We start from the raw sequence: 14,762 nt of genomic DNA, 5'->3' as shown, positions 1-14,762 counted from the left end.
TCCTGGCCTTCCTTCATCAACACAAGAAAGAACTGATGCTGTTCTTTCGTGGAAAACTTCGATGAGGAGAGGTCTCCCCGCCACCATCTTATAGCGTACGAATCTGCACTCTGACTGGATGTCGTTGTGTATTAAACCGTATTAGCAATTGTTTCCTTTCATGCAACCGAAATTCGTTCAAACACATGCGCACCGGCAGTGATAGGCGCGCCGCTATCCCGGCAGTGAAGCGAATCATCCCTCCGAGCACTGCATGGCCAGACGAAGCAGTCGGCACTGCGTGCCGTCGTCCGCGATTCGTGTGGTCCCGCTGCGGTCGTAGGAACTTTCTTGGCCGATTTCGCTCCATTGGCGAGCTTGACGGCAGTTCGCGAATGTCTCAAGGGCGAGCGGTAACCACCGGCGAGCAACGCAGAGGCGACGGCCTAGGGCCGCACTGCACGGCCGGCCTTTCTCCGTGTGCTTGTCGGCGGTGAATCGTAACTGAGTGATGCCTTAGTAGACGCACTCTTCTGGAGGCGAAGTACTTCCGAGCGGTCTGGGAAGTGTGTGCGGTCAACTGCGCGCCATCGTTGTCCGGCAACGCACGGGTGGGGCTAGCGAAGGCATGCATTCTCGTTAGCAAGGTTGCATTCTTCGAGCGGTGCGGCGGCGCCGAGGCCTGGCGAAGGGCCGGAGGAACTCCTTTTACGCGCCGTGCCTTCTGACTCCGAATGCGTCTTCTTCTGGGCCGCACGGCTACCGCCGACGTGTTCGCGGACCTAACCGACGCGTACGGCCGCCATAATAGTGCGTCGTCGGTGATGTCAGTCGCATTAATTGGGAAGACCAGTTCGTCCGAAGTAGAAGCCGGTGTGCCTGGAGAACCTGCAAACACAGCCAGAGAAAAGGATTTAAAGGCGGGATTGGACACATTGTACAGCACAAATGAGATTTCTCGAGGGAGTGATATAGTGATTCGTAGCATCCGGCGTTCTCGCACGTAATGGGGACGTATGCACACTGTATACGCGGAGGCAGCCCGTAGGTCTTCCGCTCCAGGAATTTTTCGGGTGGGCGTTTCCTCACAAAAAGTACAAAAAGGGTGTTCCCGGGAAGCTTGCGAGTTTAAAGCGAGTAGAAGGAAAGGGGGGAGGGGGCGTGCTTAAGCACCAACACAGCCGCCTCGATCCGTGACGTGAATGTCACGTAGCAATAACAAAATGAGGAGACGGTTATCTAGGAGACGGATTTTATTCAACTCCGCGAAAGGAAGCGCTCTGTACCATTGGTGTCCTGTAAAGCCGGCGAGGTACAGGAGTCTGCAGATATATAACCCCCCGCCCTAACTGTCGTCTGGGACCCATAGCCCCACACCGCCATTACTATACATCACTCTACGCAGGACCCTTCGTTTCCGGGTAAAACTCGATCCCAGCCGATTATTTCCACAGATAGTGGTGGTGAATATAGAGGAGCGACCCGCAGTCGCCCCCCCCCCTTCCCGCTTAAACGACGGCCGCTATCCCTTGGGCAGCGGCGGCGTCTTCAGCCAGCTGGAGGAGCTTGATCTGTGTCTCCGGGTCGGGGCTGAGCATTAGAGCCTCCCAATGATCAGAGTCGGTAATGAAGTGACTCGCGGGTGGGGACTGCGGGCAGTTCCAGATCGTATGATTTAGATTGGCTTTGCTATCACGATGTTTGCATTTGTCTGAGCGGAGTCCTTCCGAATAGAAGCTGCACAACTGCGGATTTGGATAGGTGTCAGTTTGAAGTTCACGCCAGGCTTTGGCCTGTTGTTTGGAGAGCGTTTTATCTGCTGGGGGGAATCTGAGTTTGCAAGCCTGAAGTGCTGCAGGACTTCTCTCTAAGAAAACAACCTCTCCTTGCCGGAGTATAAGGCGGGCGGGCAAGCAGGCGGGCGGGCGGGCTGCACGACTTAGCTCGGCGGGACAGTTCTCGAGCTTGGTTATGAGCCGCCTCATTACCAGCAAGGGAGGCATGAGCAGGCGTCCAGATTAAGCGAATGCGCCGTATGGGCTGATAATTTTCCAGAATCTGTGCTGCTTGCGGGGAGATTCTCCCCAGCGTGTAGTTACGTATCCCCAATTTTGAGTCGCTGACAATGATTTCTGCCGAGATTCCCGCAATGGCTAGAGCAACGGCTGTTTCTTCTCCAACATGTGTGTGCCGAGTGCGTACAGTGCTACCCAGTTATGAGTGTACCACGTTCCGTGCTGACCACAGTTACCATCCTGTCAGCCGAAGAATCTGCTGCGTCTACATATACCGCAGAAGTATCGTTAAGAAAGCGTTTTTCTAACGATTTGGCTTTCGCTGCACGACGTTCAGCGTGGAAATCTGGGTGCATGTTCCGAGGTATTGGAGGAATGACCAGAAGCTGGCATATATGTTTGGGAAGGTCAGTTGTTGGCCCGCCTTGTCGCTCGTATGTTATGCCTAGTGTGGACAGAATGTGTCTGCCAGCTGGTCTGGCCGGTAGGCGTTCGTAGAGAGATTTCTTAAACGAGCAATACTTGTAGCTGAGCTTGTTGGTGCACATTCAGGAGAGAATACGAGAACGAAGTCCGGACGTCCTGTCCTCTCAATTAGACCGTGCCCTCACTTTGCGCACCTGTCTCTGTCCCGAAGATATCTTAAAAATCGGCTGGCTATACCTGATTTGTGCTCGACAGTTCAGTTTGCTGCGCACGAAGTGGAAGGCACAGCACGGAAACTAGCGGATGTCCTGTATAGATTAAAAATTCGATGTTTTCACACATCTGGGAATGCTTTCAAACTTCTAACTTGGTCTAAGTTCAACAAAAGTCGCAGACGATCAATGCTGTTCACGTGGCAGAGTACGCTGACAATTAAGGGTGGCCCATCATTCACCGTGGGACACGTCGCAGCCCCTTCCCACTCACTTGACTCAATCCAGCAATCACAGTGTCCAGGTACGGAGGGGCACACTGTGTGACTGGCGACCGCGGCCTCCCAATGGCTCCCCATCGCCTTCCACCAAATCGCCCTCTCTTCATTTTCCTTCTCTCCCTCCGAACTCGCGTTCCTTTTCTCTCTCTCTCACCCACTGCATCTCTAAACTTTGCCTCCTCTCCCCCGAGGCTTCACACGCCGCTGCCCACGCCAAACACTTTTTGCACTAACAGGGGGGTCCTAATGCTAACTCATTAAATGTACTTTTTCCAGGCCATAATCAGTTACTGATCAGACATCTGATTGGCATCAGTGTAGTATAAGCCGCTCCCCACGCTAACGACGTTGTACACTGCGAGGCTAAATCAATGTTTTCGCGGTGCACAAAGCCGCTCAGTACAGACGCAAAAGCGCTGCAGGGCGTGTATTAGTGTAAGCATAGACCAGAAATGTGTTTGGTGTATGGTGCGGTTTCGAAAGCGCGTACGAAGATAACCAAAACAGGATCTTTTGGCCGCAACAAAAATGTGTTATAACAGCAATTATTTTCTTGCTAGAAAAATAACCCGCATCATAAACGGATTTAGGTATACTGAAGTTAGAATTCGAAAAATCGCTCCCGATTTTACGCCTCCTGCCTCCTTCGATTTCTGAAGCAAATAAAACTCGAAAATTAAGGCTACTTCACTCCAATCTCACAAGTCGTTTGCAGCGCTGTGAAGGCCGCGGCGGTCTGAGCCAGTGAGAACGGCGTGTGCTGCAAAACTGTTCCCCCTCACCCCCCGCGACTGCTGGCTCCATCTCAGGGAAGGAAAGAACACCATTGTCCAGTAGCTACGCACGGTAGACTCGGCCGACTCGCCATGTTTACGACGGGCGGCGCACCACTTCGAAGCCAGCGTTCGCAATGCTGTGTTCGTGTAGACTTTCTCTCTGCTGATTTCACCAGGGAATGAAACGCTCGCTGCACCGCGAGAACATCATCCTGATATGCTTTTTCGATTACTGCGATAACTGTTTGAAAAAATAGTCACAGCACTACTCTACTCTCTCGCAGTGCTGCAAAAGACTTGTGAGATGAAGTGTATACGTTATACCTGCTGGACGCTGTCTTCGGATCACATGTGGTGTCTAGCACTGGCTGGAACTGGAATGCTTAGATGCTTCCATATAACACATAGCATCCAATGTGTAAGACGGTTCCGAAGCGTATATTGGCACTGCTCAGCTCACCCTCGACGTTGGTAGATCCGCCGTTCTCAGTGGTGTCCGTGAAGGGAACAGTGTCGGCACCAGAGCCGTGTCCAAACGAGTGCCACGTCGTGCTCTTCGGTTTAACTGCGGGCAGCGGTGAGGCGCAGGAATAATCATTCCGTTTTTAATTCCATTCACTTTTTTTTTTCTTTTCGACCTTTGTCGTTGGCTCAGTGAAGCTGACGATGAAGCGAATTGGAAGCTGGGTTTTATCTTTATGTTTCACCGGCCTTGACATCACTACCTCTCTGTCTTTTGCGCTTTTTCACTCCAGCAGGAACTAGCTTAACAGCAGAGCATGCCGCGCATATGCCTTCTTGCGCAGAGGAACAGGGATGTTCTTGACAAGAGACGAAAGCATACAGCAGAGTGCGCAGATGAGAATAGATAAGACCGAACAGCAAGGAAGCCGGAGAGGTGGTGACTATGGGCCTCCAAGAAACGATGGTGTGGTGACAGGCCAGTTACGTGCACGTCTTCGCACCCGTCGTGGTCTCGTAACTTGGAAATCCGTAGACCAGACGGCCAGGCTATTTTGTTATGCTGAGAGGCAGTGCTCCCCCGCGTCACATTTCCTGAGTAAAATTTTGGCATTACGCGCAAGGTGCAGCAGCTCCATCTAGGTCTGAGGAGTTCTAATTCTCTGTGCCTCGAGTAAAGCATGCGTGCAGTGAATGGTTCGCTGACCTTCGCTTGTGTCCGAGTATGACAGAGCAGAAGTGCGACAGATACTCTGCTCGCCTCCCTGGACACTTCCCAGTGGATGGATGTGTTTGTTAATTCGAATTTTCGTTCTTTCGTGCTTTGACTTTCTGCGCTTCCAGGTTGCGTCATTAGGCTTGCCACCGTTAAAGGCCGCAGGAAGTTTCTGTCGTTGGGGGGTGCTACTCACGCATTGCTATCGCCCCGAAGAGCCATCCTGAAAGAGAGAATAGCGAAACAGGCAGTGAGTCCGGCTTTTATTTATTTCCAATACGTGAAACAACCTGGCTTGCGTTACCTAAACACGTTTCCGCAAACCGAAATGCGGTACAAGCCGGCATAAAAATGCTCGGAATTTTTCCTCGTTCTCCGAGAGGAGGATCCGACAACGATAGTTGCACAGCTGTGCGAGAATGATCACTTGATCACTCTGGTGCAATACACGACCCGATGCACACACCGCGTTTCTGCAAGTACACACTTCCCTCCCAGAGAACATGGGTTGACTTCAAATACACTGAAAGGAGTTTGAAGGACCCACCGGTCTACACCGTGCAGGCATTTTGAAATGCGACTGCATCGTATGTATCTGTACACTTTTTCGACACATTCTAGTATCTCGATCGTCTTTGGGAATTGCACCAGTACTTAGTGATTTGTACCTCGTTCAGAAATACAGATTCCTAAACAACACCCTCACTAGGACAAGCGTTCGAAAAGCGTTTAGGTACGCTGATGAGTGATGGCCATGGCACGAATTCCTTTGAGGTTGCCTTGGAGGCATTAGCCTGCTTTAGCCATGCTTTTCAGCCGCTTGTCATCACGCACGAGGTTCCCACGCCGGGTTCATTGAGATTCCTAGGTTTCAGGCTCGAGTTCGCAAGGGGGAAGGTCTGCCGGGCATATGAATCCGGAAGTGACAAAGCGCCATTCCCTTTCCAGCCGGCGCATTCAAAACTGGTTAAGAGAGTCGTCGCTTCTTTGTCTAGTGCGCTTAGAAGTCGTGCATTCACGCAATGGAGTCCAGTTTTCACCGCCAGGTTGACCGCCTCACTCAAGCTAGCAGCCACCCCTTGAACCTGCTTGTATCGGAAAGGTTGAAAAAGAACCTCAAACTCGAGCATGTCGATGCTGAACAAGGTTGCGGGAGCAGGGAAGCGAAAGAAAAACGAAGGATTGTGGCCCTGCTATATTTACACAACCTATCCCATCGCTTGAAAAGTATTGGTGGCAAAGCAGGCGTTAACGTCGTTCTAACCGCCCCAAAGGAACTTCCTCTGCCGGCGTGTGAATGCAGATCAGCCAAAAAAGCAGCAAGGGTGCACAGTAAACCACCAGAGTCGCTGCGTGGAATGCGCGGAAGCTGTGGTGTATTCAATACCTTTAAAATGTGGGAAAGAGTATGTTAGGCAGACGAGCAGGTGCACCAACGAAAGACTGAAGGAGCACAAAATTGCAGGCATTTCGATATACATGTAAGGGACTGCCTTTCTAAAACATGTGCCGCGTATTTCAAGCAATGTAAAACAGAATGACCAGTTGGTCCGCGAGATTATTGAGGTCGCCGAGATAGCCAAACGAAGGGACCGACGTGTAAGCAAGTGAGCAAGCCGTCCACATCAGCTGTTGTGCGTGCGGTAATCTTGCTCAGAGTGTGCAGGACGACGTGTGTATCATGGCGTAAAATGACGTGTCTGTGACACGTGTGCTGTCCGTGCGAATATAGGATATGCGTCCTTTTCAGTTAAACGTTGTTGAAAGCCAGCGCTTGTGCGTGCTTCTCTTCTCGTGTCCCGTCTGCGTCCTGCGCTCTTAACACCAGGACGATGGGAGAGGACTATTTTTCCATTCGTGCGACGCCGTCTATCGGATGCGCTACGAAGACCCACCTGGTGAGGCGGGGTCGGCTCTCCAGTTTATCTTACTTCGTGGATACAACTGTCGCCTTTGCCCCGAAGGAGAAAGGGAAGCCTAAACTGTGTGGTTCTTTCAACTGCATTTATAGTAGTGTGAATCCTGAACAACCTGCCTGATGACAGATTTATGCCGGACCAAGCAGCTCACCTTGGTTCGACACGTAGGCGTAAAGTACCGTCGCCAGGAAGGCCATGAGCACGAGGATGCAGCAGATGAAGCACGACTCGCCGTGGACTTTCTTATGTGCCCACTTGCTGTGAACGGTATGGAAAATCGCATTGCGCTTGCTGGTCACGGATAAACAGGAGTGGATCCGGCTCCGCTCCCTGATGCGGTAACGTCGCCAGATCAACGCGAGTCAAAGCCCACTCGATCAGTAAAGTTAGCTGGGGTCCTGAACAAAATACACGGGCGCAAGGTGATTAACAAACAATTTTTTAACTAATTTAACTGTTTCAGGGACGTTTTTGTACTCCGTTGGTTCAGATACATTCTTTCACCTATAAGTAGTTGGTTATGTGCTGAAATTTGAAAAATATTGATCGGCCCACTGATTCACTCCTAAAGCACAAGGAGCATGTCAAAAATGCCAGACGCTTCTACCTACAGAGGTCAAAGCACACCTGTCTAGAAATCCGTACCTTGAGCTCGGCGCATGACGGCCTGAGATGCTTGTGCGCCAATAAACCCAACCCAACACTTGCCTAGAAGGCCTGAACTGCGTGGGCTGCACGTGTTGCGTATTGCACACGTGACGCAACACTTGGTCCAGATGAGCATGCGCAGCAGCACTCGCGGTGTTGCGTCGTCTTTTCCAGTCGCCGCGGCGGCTTTGGCAGCAGGCGGATCCGGTGTTGTGTACAAATGGTGTATCCTCTGTACGGAGCAAGGTGACCGGAAGTGGAGCGTACCGGATGTACTCGTTCCGGTACCGCACGTCCACCCTGCGTCCGCTGGGCAGTTTGAGTCCCTTGTAGAAGTAGCTGCGCGGTCGCTCCCTCCACTCCCGGTCCTCCGGGCTTTCACCGCCGGCACCCGAGGAGTCCGTGGACCTGCGCGCCCATCCGCGTTGGCTTCGTTTGCGGCGCAGACAAGCGAGAAACTCTACTATCCGGTTCCGACAGCAGCGCGGCTGACGTCAATCCTTTAGGGTCTTTAGAATTGGAGCCGCGTTTTTGACGATTCCATTCCCAAACCATTTTGTTGCCTCTGTATTTTGTAAGCCACAGCTTTAATAACTGGAGTTAAAGAGTGACGTTGTTCGCTAGGTATTACCTCTAACGTCACTGGTGACAGGTACCAGCAGTTGAAAAGCAAAAGAGTGACTAGACAAAGAAAGCAGCTTCAAAAACTCCGGTCGCAGGAGGAAGACGTCCCGAGGAAGAGGGCACAACAGAGCCGCAATGTTCGCGTGCGGTGGCGCCGGCCCCATCGCAATATCATGACGACTACGCGCGCTGACGTTGCCGACCGAGCATAGAGCGAACATCCGACTCCAAACACTGCAAGCTTCAGCCCGGTATGAACCCACTCGAGGCATCTTTGGTGAAAAATAAGGCACATTTCCGCGAGGTAATTTCGATATTAAGCTTCCGCTTTTTCAGCCGCCGAGTCACCGTATCCGGCGGCTGGAATTAGGCTATGACGTTGATCTGTGAAAACTCCCTCGTTGGCTCTCAGGCCTTTGTCCACATTGCACTGCGATTCGGTACACACGACAGCACGCGGCACACAATTACGTCACAAAAGCTAACACCTCCGTGAGCTGCTTGGAAGGTTGTACATGCTGTAACGTGGATAAGAAATTGCAAAATGCATTAATATGCGAAGACTAACTATGCCGAAAAGAATACAGCGCCGTAAGAACCGCATGCATTGTCTATCGCTCCTTTTTGTCCCCCGTCTACCCTTACATCTACCCGGCTCTTTTAATGCCAAAGCATTAGGAAGGCCATGACGGAGAAAGAAAAGTGTCCGGCGTCGGCATCTTTTTTTTTTTTTTTTTATCTTCCGTCATAGATTTCCACTGCCTGCTTTGCTGCGAGGAAAGTTCAGACGCAGTGGGAAGGAAGCGCGTACACGTACTCTGATTCTTCCTTTTTCTTCTTCTTTTCGCGTCGCCTTCTGCAAAGGAATAGGAGACAGTGAATTCTTACGCAGGCCTTGAAAGCAGACAAGTGGCCGCAACGCTTGCCGCCAGGTTAGTGACAGAGGAAGGAAGGGAAGGGAAAACTTTATTTACAGTAATGGTTTTTCCTGCGGTTTGGGGGCTTCTTCAGAGACGTCTTGGTTCTACCCCCAGGAGCCTTCTCTGTCGAAGTCGTCCGCCTCTAATCAGTGGTCGGTTGCCCTCAGTCCAGGGCTCCGCTGGCCACTGCCGCCCGTTGAGCTCGCTGTACCAGACCTTGTTGGTCTTCGCAGCGGTCGCTGGACAGCAGAGTCTCCCACTGCTCCGCACTCGGGTTTTGTATTTTGGGGACCACGTCTATGTTTTGGCAGGCCCATGTGATGTGGTATAGTGTAGGTTTTTCGTCGCACCAGGGACATTTGTTCGTGTATATCGTAGGGTGCATTTTGTTTAGTATATGTAGGTTTGGGAAAGAGCCTGTTTGTAATTGTCTCCAAGTGACAGCTTCCTCTCTGCTGAGAGATTTGTGCGGTGGGGGATATCGCATTCTTCTGCCTCTATAGTTTTGTAGTATGGCCGAGTATTCCCTGGGTGCTGGCGCGAGTTCCGCGGTCTCGTCGGAAGCTCGGAAAGTAATGTATCCTCGAGCTATCCTGTCGGCCTCTCGGTTCCCTGCAACCCCCGTGTGCCCCGGTACCCACACAATTTTGTGTAGGATCTTGTCGTTTTGTTCTTCCCGGTTTTTAATTCTGTCACTCGCTGCGAGGAGTATACGGAGCGCGTGACGACCTATCCTGCCATTCATGTAATTTCGGCAGGCTGTTTGAGAGTCCGTAAGTATTGTTAGTGACCGCCCGGTTCTATAGCCCTCCGCCACCGCTAGAGCAACGGCTACTTCCTCGGACTCTGCAGCTGTGCAGCCTCGGAGAGACGCGCTGGTCATTTCGCGTAAAGACGAATCGACCACCGCCGCTACAGCGATTTTGGTATCTCCTCCTCTCCAAGACGCGTCTGTATACACGGTCGTGGCTTGAGGAGCGTATGTTTTCTCGATGAATTCGGCCCTTGCTTTTCTTCTGCTTCGATGGAGGTTGGGATCCATGTTTTTTGGTATTGGCGCTACCTTGAGGGTCTTGCGAAGCTCGTCGGGGATCGTTGCCGTCCTCGACATTTCTCGCATCTGCTCGCGGTATCCGAGCCTCTGCTGGAGCTCGGATACCGCGAGCAGATGCGAGAAATGTCGAGGACGGCATTTCTCGCATCTGCTCGCGGTATCCGAGCTCCTGCAATGCGACTCAGGCTATGAGGGACGTCGTAGTGGAGAGCTCCGGAAATTTCGACCACCTGGGGTTCTTTAACGTGCACTGACATCGCACAGTACACGGGCCTCTAGAATTTCGCCTCCATCGAAATTCGGCCGCCGCGGCCGGGATCGAACCCGCGTCTTTTGGGCCAGCAGCCGAGCGCCGTAACCACTGAGCCAACGCGACGGGTTTGAAAAACTTTTCTGTTGATGTTCAAGTGACAGCTATCCCAAAGAGCAACTGTTTCCTTTGGGAAAGATTGGGTCCAGAACAAGGGGAAGAAAAAAACTGGAGGGAGATCGACTTAAGCTCCGGCCGCCTGAAAGGTGTGACACGATAGCTTTAATGGGTTAATGCTCATATAAATTCTTCGTTCTCGCGACTCTGCATTCATACATCCCTGCGAGTCCTGATTCCTGCATCGATGGCAGGTGCTGCCACCGGTGGAGCTTGTGAGACCCAGGATGCCCCTCCCGAGCAACCAATCATTAACGACCACCTTCCACGGTGCGCAGTTTGCGATTACGTCACAAGGTCACGTGACCTATGGGGACCGCCCGCCTCCTATAGGTTGTTTCTCTGTTGATTTTTTCGCAGATTTTCCGCTCACGGTCAACGACGCCGGCTTTTCTGCGACAGGGGCTCCTTGACGCCATCGCGTTAACAGACCGGGCGGTCCCGAGGGGAGCAATTATTTCACTTGGCAGCTTTGCTCTAAGCCGACGCCTCCTCGCACACGTGACAGAATTGTACTGCGAAAGCAGGGCTGCTGCTGTAGGCCTCCCGATAATCTGGTGACCAGAAGCGCCACCTACTCTCTTTCCCGCCTCCTAGCCAGGGGGCTGCCACCCTCCGCCCGCCTTCGCCCTCCAGAAAAATACCGCCGTGTGTTTGAAGCCTCGGCTCATAGTGAGAGCAGCTATTAGCGCAAAAAGGGCGAATCCAGCTGGCTTCGCAGATGTCTGATCGCCCCGTGATTTACTGTCTGGAGGTATACGCTCTAAGAGGCTGAGGTGGATCGAAGGCGGCGACGGTGGCCCCCCAACTTGGGGGCGCTCTTGGAGGACTGTCTCTCTGCATTCGAAGGCGGCAGATAGAGGGATCCGATGGGTGAAGCCTTGATTCACCGAGGCTTCACACGGACAATGCCGGCATTTTCGATAAGCGCCATTGCTACTGAGTAAAACTCTGCACAATGAAAGTGCGGAACAAGGGTCTGCGCAGCAAGAAGCTCCGGGTGAAGCATAACGTAACACTGTGCTTTGAAGATACATCGCCTTCAGAATTACGCTTCCTACCTTCGAAGCCTGTTCTAGGAATAATTTGGTTGATCTTCGCGAAGGGACGACGTCGTAGGTGCACTGCGAAATCGAAAAACTGCTTTGAAAACTTTTACTTCCATACATTCCTATGAGCGCTAAGACTACTTTTCACCCAAAGTCGGATCGGCCTGCCGCGCATCCCCCCGCTTTGTTTGTAAATGGTTTGCAAACATCCTTCGATGGCCAGGCGGCGCCAATGGAGCGCAGCGTTCAGCGCCAATTCTAGGCACTACAGCGCCACCAACGCCGGCGCTGGCAACCTTGGGTCGCCCGCGCGCGGCCGAGATGCTTCCGAAGCAATGCAAGAGCGGCGGCTAGTTGGTGCTTCATACTGATCAATTGGCGCTACAAGGCACATACACACGGAAACACAAACGGACGAAGCGCTTCGTCCGTTTGTGTTTCCGTGTGTCTGTGCCTTGTATTCCGAAGCAGCCGTCGGGAAGTTGAGCAAGGGGCTTCGTAAGGCCACGGTGATAGCTTTTTTCACGGCTTTAAGGCCTTCGGGGGTCCTTTCGACAGTTGTCGGCCACCAATACGACCTCGGGGACGCCGTCTGTTAAAAAACGGCCACGTACAAAGCGTTGAAAAAATGAACAGCAAGGGCGCCCATGGCGAACCGCCCGTCCCAACGAAATAAGCACGTGTGCGACATTGAACGTAAGAGAGTTTTGTTTACGCTTGTTTATTTGTACGCTTTATATCTGTATATAGCCTCAATAGATCGATCCGTGTTCTGCTTACCTCAGAAAACATCGAAAGCGAGAACCAAATTGAAGCGATGCCAACTGCTTCTTGTTGTGCAAGGTAGTTTTCGCTACAGTTTCCTCGTAATTTCGTCCTGTAATTTCACATCATGCCTGATGTTTGAGTTCGCTGCCCACAGCTTGCGGCAACTCAACGAAGGTCAGGGGCACGCAAGTGGAGGAGCTGCCGGCACGACTGATTTGATGATCTCTGGTTGGAAGTGGAGAGCTCCGTCCATAAGCCCGGGTGCCTCGTTAATAAGCCCGAGCAGGCGCCTACAACCAGCGGGAGGGGGGGGGGGGGGGGGAAACTTGTGGGTGAGCAAGCACTCAGCGACTAAGCATTCACCAAAGAGCTCTTGGAAAACACGATGCATTTGCTTTAACGATCCAACGCGCAACCGTCCACTGCGAGGCGTTCTGGAATCTTACCTGCTTTGACACAGCCGTGCGCCTCTTCTCTCGTTTGCATCAGGGTTCGAAACAACCGCTTCACCGGAGCAGCCGCTCTACCAACTGGTTTGGTTTGGTTTATGGGGTTTAACGTCCCAAAGCGACTAAGGCTATGAGAGACGCCGTAGTGGAGGGCTCCGGAAATTTCGACCACCTGGGGTTCTTTAACGTGCACTGACATCGCACAGTACACGGGCCTCTAGAATTTCTCCTCCAAAGAAATTCTAGCCGCCGCGGCCGGGATCGAACCCGCGTCTTTTGGGTCAGCAGCCGAGCACCATAACCGCTGAGCCACCGCGGCGGCGGACAAGCTCTACCAACTGACCGGGACGGCAAGCTTATGGTAGGGCGAGAGGGAATTGGATCGACAGCTCGAAGTGGGAACAGTGTTGGTCAATTCTACTGCACGTTGGGGGATCTATACCCCCCCACCGTCATGCACCCCGATGTTCTCAGGTCAAAGCGCTTTAAATGCAGCTTTCTTCGTCTTCGATTCTCATGAGCCTCCGCCTTCTTTTTCGTTGTCATCATCGTGGCTGTCACTGCGGGACAAAGGTTGCATTAATCTCTCCCTCTACTCCGCCAGCCTACCTCGATCTCTACCCAGTGCGTTTCTCTTCTCTTGTATCCTCTCTGTTATCGAACGCCATCGGTTCTCTGCATTACATCCTCTTTATTTCTGGTATGCTATAATTATCTCCGGTTTGTTACCGCCTCAGTGATGCTTGGCCGACGCAGCAAATGTTGAAGCAGCGTTAATTGGCACCTGTTCTTGGCTTCCACAAAGGCGTCGTATCGGCCCAAGGGGTACGCAACCGACGGGTCCAGAAGAGTTCCCGGTCGATCGGGTGACACCAAGGGAGGGATGGTGACCAGCCTGTGACCAGGAGCAAGGCACAGCGGGTACCTGCACCGTCAAAGGGCATCCTGAACAAGGCGCCATATAGTTGCCGGGCACACCGGGGGAAAAAAATTAGGAGAGATCAGTTGCATTGATGTGGAGGAAATGAGGTGGTATTTTTCCATCACTCGCCAATTTATTGCTCTGCATCCCGGTTCTGTTCCGATCCTGATGCCGTTGTCATTCGCTCACCAATCTATTCCGATTCCAGTTCTATTCCAATTCTGTTCTATTCAAATTCTGATTTTACTCTCATTCCATTTCTACTCGCAATAGCCTCTCTGATTCGTTTTTTGCTGAGTCGCCCTCAGTAATTTTCATTTTGCTGCTCCGTTCAGAGGCCGGCCTCTCCCCTACAAGGTGGAGAGAGGGAAACCCCCCTGAGCAAAACCAGTTGGCAGGCGGATGCTTCACCCCTTCGACGCCGGACAATTTTCACCTTCGTCTATCGCCTTTAAACAGACGTGTCATACAATTAAGGCCACGGACATCGCCGAAATGAATACTTTCATGCCTACCACGCCACCGACAAAGAGGCAGCGCTGTTCCCTTATCTTCTGTTTTGGCGTTTTATGCGCATGAGCCTCGCAGTGCAGCCAGACGGTCTTGTGCATTCATTCACCTTACTGCAGAATGGAAGGCCAACTGCTGCATTCAAGCATTCGTGCAAAGGAGTGAGTGCCACAGGACATCCACACCAGGTGGCACCACCTGAGAAGCTGATGAAGGCCCCGTTGGGCGTCGATGTCGGTGCGGTGATCTTACAAGAATGAGATGGGCCAATGCTCCGATTGGGCACAGGCGTGCGGAACGGGGCGTAAGAGGGAGGCGGGGCACCTACCCAGGAAAACCCTAAAAAACTTTAAAAGCAAGGCGCTGCTGCTGCGATCACTAAGCGCCTCCTTTGTGCGCCTAGGTGCCCCTTTGTCACTCTTTGCCCCTCTTTACTTCTCTTTGATACTCGTGACGCCATCACTGTGTAACGTGACTTTGGTAAGGTGGCCTCACTTTGTCACGCGATCACAAAATTTTTTGCCAGTCATCTTTTCACGCGACTTTGGTATTACGTCATCACTTATCATCATCACTTCCATCACCGTTATCCTAAATCTCATTTGC

The 14,762-nt window shown here is 52.2% G+C and overlaps 1 pseudogene; it reads right to left on the bottom strand.

Moving 5' to 3' along the window:
* Positions 1 to 158: 158 nt before the first annotated feature.
* The window catches only part of LOC149365250 (uncharacterized), a 19,265-nt pseudogene continuing 4,661 nt past the window's right edge, over positions 159 to 14,762 (bottom strand).

The sequence above is a fragment of the Amblyomma mixtum genome, chromosome 1 (genome assembly GCF_055824585.1).
Source record: "Amblyomma mixtum isolate Tamu chromosome 1, ASM5582458v1, whole genome shotgun sequence".
Classification (NCBI taxonomy): Eukaryota; Metazoa; Arthropoda; class Arachnida; order Ixodida; family Ixodidae; genus Amblyomma; species Amblyomma mixtum.
Note: the sequence above shows the minus strand (reverse complement) of the source record. Positions and strands in the feature narration are given on the sequence as shown.